Source organism: Equus przewalskii, chromosome 30 (genome assembly GCF_037783145.1).
Source record: "Equus przewalskii isolate Varuska chromosome 30, EquPr2, whole genome shotgun sequence".
Classification (NCBI taxonomy): Eukaryota; Metazoa; Chordata; class Mammalia; order Perissodactyla; family Equidae; genus Equus; species Equus przewalskii.
Window position 1 is genome coordinate 4,711,328 of NC_091860.1, and position 15,053 is coordinate 4,726,380.

Sequence of the window (15,053 nt, forward strand, 5' to 3'; positions counted from 1 at the left end):
CCCTCTCTCTTTGCTCAGCACTGGGCAATAATAAAATTCCTACTTTCTTCCACCACACCCGGTGTCAGAGATTGGCTTGCTGCCCACTGGGTGAGCAAATTCACTTCAGGTTTGACATCACATGGACTTCTTGTACTATCTTTCAACTTCCTGTGAATTTATAATTATTTCAAAATAAAGTTTCTTTTAAAGTGAATATAGTACACCACGATAACTTGTGAATGGGAGGCTGTATCTGGTCTTAAAAATGAGAAGGTTATATCTTAATCGGGACTTTTCTGATTGCAAGTGACAGAAACCTGAATCCAACCAGTTTAAGCAAACCAGAAATTTATTAGCTCACATAACTTCATCTCTTTGCTTTGCTTCTCTCTGTGAATTGGTCTCATTTTGTCCTAGTAGCCAAGTCTCCTGCAAGAAGCATGACTGAGGAGGAACAATCTTAGAGCTCAAGATTGGAGGAACAAGGGAGTCTCTCTCTCTCCTAGTATCTAATGGTAACACCCCAGGAAAGGACACTGATTTGCCTGCTTAGTCACATGCCCATCCCCGGGCCAATCACTGTGGCCAGGAGGTGGGGTGTTGTGACCGACGGCCCTCCTCCCCCTCTCTCCACCCATCAAATGAAGTTGGACCGCAAATGCTGTTAACAGAGGAAGGAAGGGATGCCAGGCAGCAGATACATTAGATTTCTACTACAGAGCATCCAGGTGTCCTGCAGGGATTGTAGAAGTGAGAGAATGATAAGGTTTTAAAAAGAGAGAAAGAACACATAAAACGTAAAACTGCATAAAAGAGGTAAAGGGTAAATATTGGAAATGAGAGAGGAACAGCAGGGCTGGCAAACTATGGCTCCTGGTCAAAACTACTTCAGGCCCTGCAGGTGAATCGATCCAGCTTTCAGGGATGTGTTTGAGACAAGAGTCAGAAGAACTTCTCAGAAGTTTGAAAACTTTTGTGAAAATTTAAATTCCCCTTTTGAATTCAGAAGCCCTAGTAAGTTGTAGGCAGATGATAAATGTGAAGGATTTAATTTCTACCATAGGAAAAGATTGTTTTCCCTTCATGGACCAATTTTCACATAACACAGAAGTGAATGAAAAAACCAACTGAGAAATCAGGTAGATAAACAGATAAAAAATAACAAAAAGAAGAAACTGAATGGAAGGGTGTGGTGTAATGCAAGCCTTTTGTCACTGAAGGAAACATTTTGAAGGCCATTTGGTGTTAGTTCAAGTTTAATTCTTGCATCTCACAATAACTTGTATCAGAGAAAGAAAATACTCGTGGACTGGAGATCTCACTGTCCTCTGGAAGGAAGCCGGTGTGCTTTTTCTAGCCAGCAACACTCCTGTTAAACGACTTGATAGGAGAGTTCTACATGCCTCCTGGAACCTCCTAAGTGTGCAGGGTTCCATTGTCAACAGGTTTCACAACTGTTTGAAATAATAACCATCAAGATCAATGACTTTTTCATTTTTGTTTTTTTACTCCAAACTGTGTGTTTACAAATACAAGCATAAATAACAATTGGCTGCATATGTTGTGTACCTACAAAGCACCATGCTAGAGCTTTTCATCTCACTGGATCACCACAACCATCTGTGAAGTGGGTAATATTATTACCACTTACATATGGGGACATGGGACCCCGGGTGTAGAGCCAATATTCGAACATGGGTGTGACCCCAGAGGTTGCATTCTTAATTTCTTCAAAGTCTTCTGCTGAAGAGGAATTCCAGGTATTTTCCCCAAAGGCAGGCGAATCTGCTTTTTCACCTGTACACAATCGGCATTTCCTTGAGGCAGGGGGTAAATTAAGGAGAACCTTGCAAAACATACTTTCATACCAAATATAAGCTAAAATTCCAATGACTTGCTGTTGGTTATCAAAACAGAGATTAACAGTCTGAGTCGTAGAGTAATTTCTTTCAAATTTGGCTTCAGCGCCCATTGCTAAGTAATTCGAAAACTGGGCCAAAGGCGTGGGAATGGCTTGAGTGACGTCATGATTAGGCAACTGGATTCCCACCCTGGGAGGCTGAGACCTGCATTCGAGTGTGCACCTCTTCCCACCCCCCAACTACCCGCCCATTCACAGTTCAGATTAAGCGAGTTGCTCCCTGTTTTGTGGTTTTTATATCCAGCAGTGCAGCTACCCAATGCGCTCTCCTCTTTCAGGCTGAGCTGCCAACTTTCCATTCTGGGCTCCAGAATTAAGACAAAGCAAGGCCGGAACTTTTATTTTTTTCTCCCTTTTGGCAGCAGCGTTTTTAATGGAAACCTGATTCACTTGTCACCAAAAACACACAGAGAGTGCTGCATCAGAGGAGCTGGACAAAACCTCCTCACTGGGATCCTGTTTCAGGGGTGATCACCTTGCATTCTGAGAAGAGTTCAGAGAAAGACCAGAATGGCAGCTCTTCCCGAGGGGTTGGAGGGAGCATCTCTGAGACCCTAGGGAACAGTCTTGAACAGAAAAGTTCTTAACGCAGGAAGATGCCAAATTGTGTCAGTCCTGTGAGGTTCGCCCTCTCTAGGATGAAACTTCCACAACTTAACAATATCAAATATAACAATACTAAGATTCAAAACTTTTTAAATCTTATTCAAAAACCATCTTATTGTTTGTTCTCAGAGATGAGCTCTGCCATTTACTAGCTCCTGGTCAAACTGTCAAATGGGAAAGATTATGGAAATCCCTACTTCATGGGTTTGTTGTGAGGATTCAATGAGATAAGGGGCATAAATCAGAGAGCTACACGCAGAAAGCAGCACCTTAATGGTGGGGAAGAATCTATTACTACCATTTACTGGCCAGGTAAACTAGAATAAATTATTTGACCTTTCTGTGCCTCCATTTCCTCATTCAAAATGGGATGGGAATCATAGTAATAGTGTCTCCTCATAGGCTCTTGCGGGTGTTCAATGAGTTAATATGTGTAAATCATCTAGAACCATCCTTAACATATAATGTGTCCTTTATAAGTGTGTTCCACCATCACTATAGTAAATGTCCAATAAATGGTTTGTATGGATGTATTATTAGGGCACAGCTATCTTTTTATGTAATTCTGCATGCAGTCTTTCCTTCTTTGACTCTACAGGCTAGCGTTTAGATGCCTACAGATGGCCTTAGGTAGATGTGGCCATCTTTGCCTGTGCACAGAAGCAGGATATGGCTACTCGGGCTGAGCTCAGGAAGAGAAAGATAAGTATTTACTGAGTACCTATTATGTGCGAGATACTTTGCATGTATAGATTCATTTGATCCTCATAATAATCCTGAAGGTTAAGTTATAGTTACATTATAGTAAATGTGCTGTCGGTGAGAATGAATGTGCTGAGAAATATGAATTTACCCAAAGTCACAAAGCAGGGAGCAGCAAAGCCAGGGTCTGAAGACAGATCTGTCTGACCTTAAAAGCCCACATCTTCCCCCTGCCTCCTGCCTTGGGAAGGAACTCAGACTGAGCATGTATCACCATCCTGCTCAGTGAAATCAAACCTTGCTTTTAACAGAAGACAGCATCTTTTATTCCACATTAGAATATAGGGTTAAAGAGGCAGACACCCCTGCTGATAAAAATTCTCACTGATATGTAAGCATCTGACATAAGATCCTTTCCTGATATCAGATTTGGTTGTGGCAGAAACAAAAGGGCACTGGTCCCAGAAAAGGGAGGCCAGATGAAATTTAGGTCGCCACTTACCACTTCCTGGTCAGTTTTACTTGCTCTAGAAAACTCTAATTTTTAATGTCTGGCCCTTGCAGGGTTGCCAGACTTTAAAGTATATATCCCTCTATGTATATTTTAGTCTAAGTGTGTCTCCTGCAATATTTGAGACGTACTAAAAATTTTTGAATCTGAAATTCAAATTTAACAGGATATCCTGTATCTTACCTGGCAACCCTGTTTCCCTGACCTGAAAGCTTTCCATTGGGTATGTCACAGGTAAAATACAGGACGCCCTGTTCAATTTGGATTTAAGGAATTTAAGGGGAAAGGGGGGAATTCTTCCCTCCCCTACACTGAGATCAGAGAAATAGTCCCACTGCTTTCCTAACCCACAAGTTTAAAATGAGCTTTGAGCTGCAGTCAGGAATGTCTGGTCCGAGCTTAGCAACAGCACTTCCCACAGAGTACCAAAAAGGACCCATTGATGCCGGGAGTGTTACCAGGGCTGAGAGCAGCAGTGATGGGATGTTGAGGAAGGGTGGATGGTCTTCACACTGTGCTTTTGAGCCCCGGTATTCGTTTTCTACTGCTGCAGTAACAAATTACCACACAGTTAGTGTCTTAAAACAACACCCATTTATTATCTCACGGTTTCTGTAGCTCACAGGTCCAGGCGAGCTTTACCACATGCTCTGCTCAGGGTCTCCCAAGGCTGACATCAGGAGGTTAGCCAGCCGGGGCTCTTTCTGCAGGCTCGCGGGGGGCGGGGGTGGGGGGTGGGGGGCGGGATTTGCTTCTAGACTCATTCAGGTTGTTGACAGAATTTACTTCCTCCTTCGCAGTTGTAGGACTAACATCTCCCTGTCGTGGCTGGCTGTTAGCGGGGCATCATTCCCAGCTTCTAGAGACCACCCACTTCATTGGCTCATGGACCTGTCCATCCTCAAAGCCAGCACCAGTGCCTCAAATTCTCATCCCTCAAACCTCCCTGACTTCCCCTTCTGCTGCATTTTTCTGATTTCTGCTTTCTTCTGATGCTAAAAACTTGTGGGATTACATTGGGCCCACCCAGATAATCCAGGATAATCTCTTTATTTAAAGGTCAACTAGCTAATAACCTTAATTTCATCTACAAAGTCCCTTTGCTATGTAATGTAGTATATTCACAGGCATAACACCGAGGGGCAAAGCTTATGGGGTCAAAATTCTGCCTACCACAACAGGCTGTGGAAGTTGACAACTCATTCTGGCCAGGACTGTACAACCTCCTGAAGCAGAAGAACAACCTCCCATAAAACAAGGGGGTACAGGTGTTCACATACCCACTTCTGGTCCAGTGGGAGATAATCAGGGTGGAACCAAAAGAACTCTGTTCTGATCCAGCTCTGAACCGACCACACCAAGTGACCTTGGACAAGTCATTTAAAGTCCCTGGGTCTCCAGCTACTTTCCCTGGAAGATGTAACACCCTGGATGAGGAGTCCTGGCCAGACACCTATGAGGGATTTTCAGGCCTGCGTGCAGGTGATTACAAAGGCTTTCCTGGCCAGGCTGCGTGGGGGAAGCTGCATCCTCAGCCCAGACTCGGTGCACAGCCAGTACACTGCAGTCTCTAAAGGAAGTTGCAGGCAGGACTCAGGCCCCTGCCCGCCCTGCTCTTACATGACCCGCACCCCTGGCCCAGATGCCTCCATCTGGAGGCCTCTTTCCCGGGACGCTTTAGCAGAGGCCTCCCTCAGGACACTGCCAAGACCTCATTGTGCAGGAGGGGAGGAAGAACCTCGAAGACTCTTTTTCCCTACACTGACTTTGTATTCTGTACGTTTCCACCCCAAGTCCTCCTCCCCTCTGCTACCCAACCCCTATCCCGGCCCTGAGTCCATCAACTGGCAGGAGCCTTTTGCTCAGGTCTCCCTCGGTAGTGAGACAATTTCCCTGTGTGCGAGGAGACATCTGACCCTTGCCTGGTGCTGTTCCATGGGGAAAATGGAACAGGAGGCAGGGCACTGTCTCCACTCTGGCTTCTTGCTTATATTATGGTGGTAAGTGATTAAGGCTTGACTGTCATTTTCATTTTGGCTTGTCTTAATCTGTTATGCTGACGATATCCAGCAGTCCAGCTCTCTGCAGCTCAGCAGAGCTCTTGACAACACTGGACAGCCTGGCTGCTCTAGCAGTGACATGAGTTACATGGCTCACCCACTCAGTAACATTTATTCAGCACCTACAATGGTGTGCCAGGGACACAAAGATGAGTAAGACCTGTTCCATCACTGGTAGGAAGGTTACATTCCAGTTGAGGCATGTGACTGATTAATTATGACACAGTGTAATTAATTCTCTCATCAAGTAGTTTTTGAAAGACTGACTTCTTGCTTGAGATCTCATATAATCCTTACAATGCTTCTTTGAGATAAATTTTATGGTGCTCTTTACTTTAGAGATAAGTAAACCAAGGCTCAGAGAATAAAATATTTTGCTCAAGGCCCCACAATCAATAAGTGATAGATCAGGATTCCAACTCAGGACTTGTGATTTACATTCAGTGCTGTCTCTCCTTCACCCCAGCAAGAGGGAAGTTCTATAAGGCCACAGAGGAGGGGACTGGTTCTGCCTGGGGTTAATGAAGGAGGGGAATGCTGTAATACTTCAGGTCTTTGCAAAAGTAAAGTGTTACGTACGATGGTTACTGCTATTACCATCATCACAATGCACACTCTCGCTACTTTTAATAACTGAGGTAAGATAAAAGTTCCAGGTCATCTGTAAACCGTCACGTAGAGACCTGCCTTCTCTCTGAGGTGGAAAGCCCTCTGTTGTCTCCATCACTCATTCAGTCAGTTCCTCTGAGCCTGTGCCAAGGATACTAATGCTCAAGACATTGGTGCACAAGGCCTCCTCCAGAAGGGTTTTGGGAGAGTCTGTCTTTACATAATGACCCATTAAACACAATGACTCTCAAAAACGCTGGTTCTTTAATGAGGCCATTTAAGGATCAGAGTCCTATCTGGACATAAAGGAATCCATTTAGTCCATTTCACTGGCTTGGTGGAAAAAGCTAAACGTGGGTGTTTGCAGAATGCTGGGTAACAATAAAGGGTGCAGCCCTGGGAGCTAGAAGGAGAGCAAAAGCAAGCATGATGTCATTGCCTCCTCCCTAAAAGGTTTCCTCTCAGCTTCCATGAGTGTGAAGTTGTTGGCAAATATTTAAGATAAGTGCTCTTGTCAAGATCCACTCGCTGGTGCTCTAGAGCTGTGTCCACACAGAGGGGAAGGCCATGGAGCCCAGCCCTGGCATGTGCCCCTCCAAAGGTGGCTTCTTCTCATTTGTTTATTCCACCCTCGCTTCCCAGTCCTTCTTCTTTTCCAGGTTCCTCATGAAAAACACAGCAGTCCATACAGACTCCAGAGGCCCTGCCTCCAGGCTTTGCATCTGCCCCTGAAAACTTCTGCAGCCACAGAGCAAATCCAATTTTCTTGTCTCAGGTCACCTGCAGATGGATATAAATCAACTGGCCCCACTGATCGGTTATGACACTCTCTTCCTTCTTTTTTTTTTTTTTTTTTTTAAAGATTTTATTTTTCCTTTTTCTCCCCAAAGCCCCCCAGTACATAGTTGCATATTCTCTGTTGTGGGTCCTTCTAGTTGTGGCATGTGGGACGCTGCCTCAGCGTGGCTTGATGAGCAGTGCCATGTCCGCACCCAGGATTCGAACCAACGAAACGCTGGGCCGCCTGCAGTGGAGCACGCGAACTTAACCACTAGGCCACAGGGCCAGCCCCCACTCTCTTCCTTCTTAGATCTCAGTTCCTCTTCAACAATAAAGCTTCAAGCCGCCAAAAAGGAAGATTGAATTTTATTCTGCTGGGTTCAATGGTAGCCAAATCATAACCTCACTCAACGTCAGCCTTCTCAGTTATCAAATAGGACTAGTATATGCATTCGTTATCTCAAATTTTATAAAATACTTTAAATTTATTGGAGAAGGATCCTACAGAGCTACAAAGTGTCATTGCTCTTATTGGCTATTGAGTAGTAATAGTTATAACTGGAATCCCCATTCATTTGTATTTCTTCTCTTAATAAACATCTATTGAGCACCCACTGCATGCAGAACCCTCTGCGTGGGAGTACAAAGACACAATTGCTGCCCTTCCAGAATTTAGCATCTATCGCTTAAAACAACCATAGTAGAGTGCTGGAGAGGAGGAAGTAAAAGGCGTCCTAGGTGGTGTGTCGTGTTGGTTCTGAGCAACGTGTCACAAAATTTGATATTTTGAATAACCAAACAAGGCCAATGCTGACACAGCTGGTTTCTCTCACGTGCCTCTTTAGCCATCTCAGAGGCAAGGCCCTGGCAAGCCCCTAATCTTCTTTTGGGCTTAATGTACATGGTTAGTTTGGTGTCTGCCAAAGGCCAACAGACTTAATTTCAGGTCCGTTAGAGGGCACTTTGGGCCTTTAATGCAGTCATCGATAATTCATGAGACTCAAAGGAGACACTAAAATCGTTGGCTCTCTAGCCCTAACAGGCAGGCCTGAGAATTTTGGGGCGGAAGCATTTTGTAAGGGATTGGAGGAGCCACGCCTTGGTTGGGTCAGGGAAAGTGATGACTCACCCTGAGCTACTTAGGTTGGGCAGGAAACAGCTGATTCTCCTGTTGCTGTTCTAGGCGGGGCCTACATTCCCCCCGTGGGGTGGACAGGTTGCATTAGGATTTTGGCATGAGTTTAACTGCATAGGTTCTTCCCAGAGATTCGGGAAAAGAGAGTTGAGCAATAGGATGAGCTAATCTAGACGAATAGGAAGGAAACGTGGTACTCTGCCAGGCTATCCCCTCGAAGTAGATGACAGCACATCTGCACTCTGGAGCCTCTTAGGGAGGTGAGTGGAACCAGAGGAGCACACGACAGACAAGCAATCCTTTCCATGCTATTGGCTTCGGAGCTCAGAGCACCAGGCAAGAAACCCCCACAGTTGTAGTTTTCCAGGGACTGCGGCAGCCTGCTGAGATCCTCTTGTGTGGGCTCTGTTGGGTTGAACCTCGGCTCGGCCATAGTGACCTTAGCTTACTTCCATTCTTTGTGTCACAGAATCCTCATTTGTAAAATAAGGTGAACCATAGAAGCCACCTATTGGGTTGTTTGTGTGGATTAAGGAATCAAAACATAGAAGCACCTAGAACAATGTATGGTTCAGAGTTAGGCCTTAATAAACGTTTAGCTATTTATATGAAGGAGTCAAGAGGAAGGCATGGATCAACACCAACAATTGGTACAGACACTGATTCTTAAATTATGGCTGGGGCTTGGCCCGGTGGCACAATGGTTAAGTTTGCATGTTCCACTTCGGCGGCCTGGAGTTCGCCGGTTCGGATCCTGGGTGCAGACCTATGCACTGCTTGTCAAGCCATGCTGTGGCAGGAGTCCCACATATAAAGTAGAGGAAGATGGGCACGCATGTTAGCTTAGGGCCAGTCTTCTCAGCAAAAAGAGGAGGACTGGCAGCAGATATTAGCTCAGGACTAATCTTCCTAAAAAAAAAACCCATAAAGTACAAATCAATAAATTACGTTTGGAAGTAACCTTATGTTTCTCCTAGTTTTAATAAGCCATAGTAAAGACGTGGAAGTGACTGTGCGCCAGTTGAGCCCCACCTGGTTACAGTTCTTTTCTTCTTCTAGACCTGGGGGTGTGCTTCCTCCGTGGTCTAACCAGAGTGTCTCAAACTCGAATGGGACATAAACCACCTGTGGGTCTTAGTAAATGCAGATTATGACTCAGGAGCTCTGGGGGTAGCTGAGAGTCTGCATTTTTATCAAGCTCCGGGTGATGCAACTGCTGCTGGTTCATAAACTCTGAGTACCAAGGATCAAGCTAGCACAGTCCCAAGAACCCCCTGTGAGGATGGAAATCTTGTGTATCCGCACTGTCTAATACAGGAGCCACGAGCCGCTAATCACGTGTGATTATGGAACACTTGAAATGTGGCTGTTGGAAACTGAAGTTTTAATTTTATTTGACTGAAGTGTAAATAACCACGTGTGGTTAGTGGTTAGTGACTACAGTAATGGACAGCACAGCTGTAGACCCTTATGCCCAGGAGGTCAAAGTCATGAGTTGGATCCTTGTTAAAGTCACAGACAAAACTATGTTCAGGACCATACGTTATACCTTAGATGACAATGGGGAGTGAGAAAAAAGGTGTTTTGCTCTACCCTGTCCATCTATATACCCAGAAAATACAGTCAAAGTACATGCTCTGGTATCTGTAAATGTTAGTAGATTAACCTTCCTATTTGCAGATAAAATTCCTGGGAGAGCTGTCTGATTGAGTTCCTTCCCTCACCTCTGGACCTGGGGCTGGAACCACTGTTTATCATCTGCGTGTTGGAAAAGCAAAAATAGAAAGAAGTTATTTCATTAACATTAATTCGGTGCTATCCTCAGCTCTGTAATTTCCACTTCTTAGTTGTTTTCCTTGCGTGTCTTCAGTGTGTACCCTTGCTAGCCAAACACATCATAGAAATAGTCATTCTCTGGGCGGCTGGCCCCGCGGTCGAGTGGTTAAGTTCGAACGCTCCACTTCGGTGGCCCAGGGTTTTGCCAGTTCGAATCCTGGGTGCGGACATGGCATCACTCATCAGGCCATGCTGAGGCAGCGTCCCACATGCCACAACTAGAAGGACCCACAACTAAAAAAAACAAAAAACGAAAAAACACAACTATGCACCAGGGGCTTTGGGGAGAAAAAGAAAAAAATAAAATCTTTAAAAAACAAAGTTAAAAAAAAAAAGAAATAGTCATTCTCTGAACTTAAAAAATGGAAAGTTGAATTAACTTACATAGGTGAAAAGATCTTTATCTGACTGTATTGATAAATCATAATATGAGAACTTGGAATGTTTGATAAAGAGGAAGTTTTCCCAGGTTGAAAATTACATCTAAGTCTTTAGCTTTCTTCCAGGTTGTTCCAAATGATCTTTGATCTCTGCCAATGCTTTCTTGGACGTGATAGACGTGTCAACATCCCGGGTAAATAGTGATGAGACTTACACCCATGTCGGTGACAAATAACTGACTCTGATCCAGACACAGAGCTGGATTCTGAATAAATCCAGGGCCTAGTGCTTTAGAATTGATATGAAGAGGAAGCCAGTCCTGTTTTTCACTACAGCTTTGTGAGAAATTCGTCAATGCTCTTACCTGCTTTTGATATTACACGAAAGAGGTCAATTTCAATCATCTCCAAGTTACTGGCAGATTTTAGAAAAGACACTGAGCATTTTTTCCAACACTTTGCATTTTTAGCAGAGGAATATTTGGAAACATAGACAATACTTTATACATAGGTACAAAGTAAAGAGCTATTATATTAGCTATAGTTATACATTACATATAGCTATAGTTAGGAGAAATCCCTATTGCAACAAATATCAAATTGAAGTTAATGACAATTAGAAATTTAATATTTTCCTTTTATTTCATGATAGCAGAAAGTACTTTCTATATCCACATTGGATTTATTAAAAATATCATAAAGGTAGAGATATTGAGAGACTATCCAATCTATGCCCCCATACCATGCTACCAAGACGTGTGTATAGAAAAAAACAAGTGTTGAATAAGAATCATTGAATTCTTTTTCAAAGACAAAGGTGAGTTTCCTGTCATGGCGAATAGTGAGAGGGGGACTTTTGCAATCAACTTTCACATAGAAGTTAAAGTGGGTTTAAACATTAAATGCCTTTAACAATGTCTTAATTTCTCTTTCTAGCTATCTCTGTTTTTTAACAGTGAGACAGATTTTCTTTAGTCCTTTGTCTGTCCCATATCTTCTTCCACTGGAAAGATATGTCCTCTGAAGTAACCATCAAACATACCCAGCATTGTGCAAGGTATGATACAAAGACATAAAGAACACATACAGAGACCGGCCCAGTGGCGCAGCTGTTAAGTGCTCACGTTCCACTTCTCGGCGGCCCAGGGTTTGCCGGTTCAGATCCCAGGTGTGGACATGGCACTGCTTGTCAGGCCATGCTGTGGTAGGCGTCCCATGTATAAAGTAAAGGAAGATGGACGTGGATGTTAGCTCAGGGCCAGTCTTCCTCGGCAAAAAGAGGAAGATTGGCAGTAGTTAGTTCAGGGCTAATCTTCCTCAAAAAAAAAAAAAAAAAAGAACACATACAGAATTCCTTCCCACAGGCAATTTAGAATGTATCTGGAGAGACAACCCTGCATATATGAAGCAGTTGAACATATAAGGAACATACGTGATTGAAGACCGCTCACCAATCACATACAAAAGCTAGAGTGGTTGACCACAAGAAAGAAAGGGAAAAACATCTCAGTGAGGATTCCCGATGTAAGCCTGATGGCTGGGAAGTAACTGCAGAAAACCAGGCCAATATATTGAATGTCCTGGGAGAGGCTGAACTAAACATCTAAGGCTAAGAGTCTATTTTGCAATGATAGCTCATTTAGGCAAAGGCAGTCTGGGCACACAAGGCCACAAAGGTGACGGCTCCTGAAACAAAGCCCTTAATAAAGCTTATATTGTACACCTGTTGGGTATGGACTGGCTAGTCCAGTTCTTCAGGGGTGTCTGGGCCCATGGATGACAACACCCTCAGCTGGACATCTTCTGCTTAGAAGAAACAGAGAAGTACATATATGGATCACAAACTCAGGAGTAATGCAGAGATGTGGGACCTGGTGATTAGACCTGAATCAGGCAGCTGAGTCACCAGGATCTCAACCAGTTGCTTCTGGGACATTTGAAGCTGCATGTTCCTTTTGCTTATTAATTGCCTTTCAGAGAAAGTGCTGGGTAATGTTTGGTCACGTTTAAGTAAGGATCCTGCTTTGACCATCAGCCTGGGAAAAAGATCAGGCTAAACTTATGCTGCTTTTACACAGCACCTTTGGAGATGTATCTTTGCATTGTGAGCTGCATCCTTAATAAAGCATATTCACGAAAGCATGTTGCTGAGGCTAAGAGAAGAAGGCAGTGCAGGGGCAGAAAACCTTTCCTTTCGTCCCTTCTAGGTTCCTTGGCCGGTCTAGTAATTAAATTGACATAAGACAGATTAACAGGAGGAAAACAAATTTAATTTCATATGTATGAGAGCCCCACAAAAATATGAGACTCAAAGAAGTGAGCAAAGCAGGCCGCTTTTATATCTTTTAGACAAAGAAATAATAAATTTGTGAAGAATTGACAAGACAAATAAGTTTGGGTTTGGGGTAGTAGATGAGTGATGAAGTAACAAGGTTTGTTGATCAGCCTTCTTGGCCCTAAATTCCTACTACTGGTGATAAGGATGCCTTTTATCCTCCTGGTACAAGGAGAGTACCTTTCACGTGGGAGATTTATTTCCTGCTTTTAGGGGGATAAATGAGGGTCAGAGTGTCGTTCTTGCACCAGCTATGTCTTAAGTAACTTTAATTCAAAATAATCAATATTCCAAAATGGCATATTTTGGGGTGGCATATTCTGCTCCCCTTCAGCAGGAAATAAAAGCAGGCAAATAGTCAAGGTCTTAGGAAATGCAGAAACTGAGGAATAAGAGACAAGAGTGTGGCCTTGATAAATAATGAAGCTTTACAGAATAAACAAGAGGAAAATATTATGATAACTTAAGAATGTTTCAAAATTAACTCCTATAAATTAATGAGATCAAATTGAAAATGGCACCTGTTGAAATACATAATAGCAGAGAGATGAAGATATATAAACATGTTTTCAAAGTTTTCAAGTTTGAGAACTAAGGGATACTAATGAGATTGTGTCCACATGGCAACACGAACAGATTTTAAATGTTAAAAATACACACAATTATTTCCTTTACTCAGGCAAATGCCTAGACTGCTGCCTTTTCCACTAAACTGATGAATAGGCCTTTGTGTCAGTTGTCCTTGAGACACAGCTTTGTTGAGAATTGCTGCGGGATGTGGAGGGAGAAGTGCTCTGTAAAGCAGTTTTGAAGACAGGATAGTTCTTTTTTTTTTTAATTTGTTTTTTTCTTTGGTTTTTGGTTCTTTATTTAATTGCAGTAACATTGGATTATAACATTATACAGTTTTCAGATGTACATCGTAATATATTTCGAATTCTGTGTAGATTATATCATGTTCACCACCCAAAAACCAATCACAGTCCATCACCACATATGAGCCCAATCGCTCCCCTTGCCCACCCCTCTCCCCCCTTCCCCCATGGTAACCACCAATCCAATCTCTGTTGCTATGTGTTTGCCCATCGTTGTTTTTATCTCCTACTTATGAGTGAGATCATACAGTATTTCACTTTCTCCCTCTGACTTATTTCACTTAGCATAGTACCCTCAAGATCCATCCGTGTTGTCACAAATGGCCAGATTTCATCATTTCTTATGGCTGAGTAGTATTCCCTTATGTATATATACCACATCTTCTTTATCCATTCATCTGTTGATGGGCACCTAGGTTCCTTCCAAGTCTTGGCTATTGTGAATAATGCTGTGATGAACATAGGGGTGCATGTATCTTTATGCCTTTGTGTTTTCAAGTTCTTTGGATAAATACCCAGCAGTGGGATAGCTGGATCATATGGTAGATCTATTCTTAATTTTCTGAGGATACTCCATACTGCTTTCCATAGTGGCCGCACCAGTTTGCACTCTCACCAGCAGTGTACGAGGGTTCCCTTCTCTCCACATCCTCTCCTACACTTGTTGTTTCCTGTCTTGTTACTTATAGCCATTCTGACCAGAGTGAGGTGATACCTCATTGTAGTTTTGGTTTGCATTTCCTTGATAGTTAATGATGTTGAACATCTTTTCATGTGCCTGTTGGCCATCTATATAGCTTCTTTGGAGAAATGTCTGTTCAGATCTTTTGCCCATTTTTTAATTGGGTTGTTGGTTTTTGTTGTTGAGACATTATGAGTTCTTTGTATATTTTGGAAATTAACCCCTCATCTGATATATGGTTTGCAAATATCTTCTCCCAATTGTTAGGTTGTCTTTTCGTTTTGTTGATGGTTTCCTTTGCTGTGCAGAAGCTTTTTAGTTTGATGTAGTCCCATTTGTTCATTTATTCTTTTGTTTCCCTTGCCCAGTCAGACATGGTACTTGAAAATATGCTGTTAAGACCGATGTCAAAGAGCATACTGCCTATGTTTTCTTCCAGAAGTTTCATGGTTTCAGGTCTTACATTCAAGTCTTTAATTCATTTTGAGTTGATTTTTGTGCATGGTGTAAGATAGTGGTCTACTTTCATTCTTTCGTGGCTGTCCAGTTTTCCCAACACCACTTATCGAAGAGATTCTCCTTTCTCCATTGTATGCTCTGGGCTCCCTTGTCGAATATTAGCTGTCCATAAACGTGTAG

At 43.0% G+C, this 15,053-nt stretch overlaps 1 long non-coding RNA gene across 1 annotated transcript in view; it reads right to left on the reverse strand.

Annotated features, from left to right (window-relative positions):
- Positions 1–1,220: 1,220 nt before the first annotated feature.
- Positions 1,221–15,053, reverse strand: part of LOC139080544 (uncharacterized) — a 31,151-nt gene continuing 17,318 nt past the window's right edge. Inside the window, exon 3 of the long non-coding RNA XR_011535123.1 lies at positions 1,221–1,436. This is a non-coding gene — a long non-coding RNA (uncharacterized lncRNA). The remainder of the gene's footprint in view (positions 1,437–15,053) is intronic.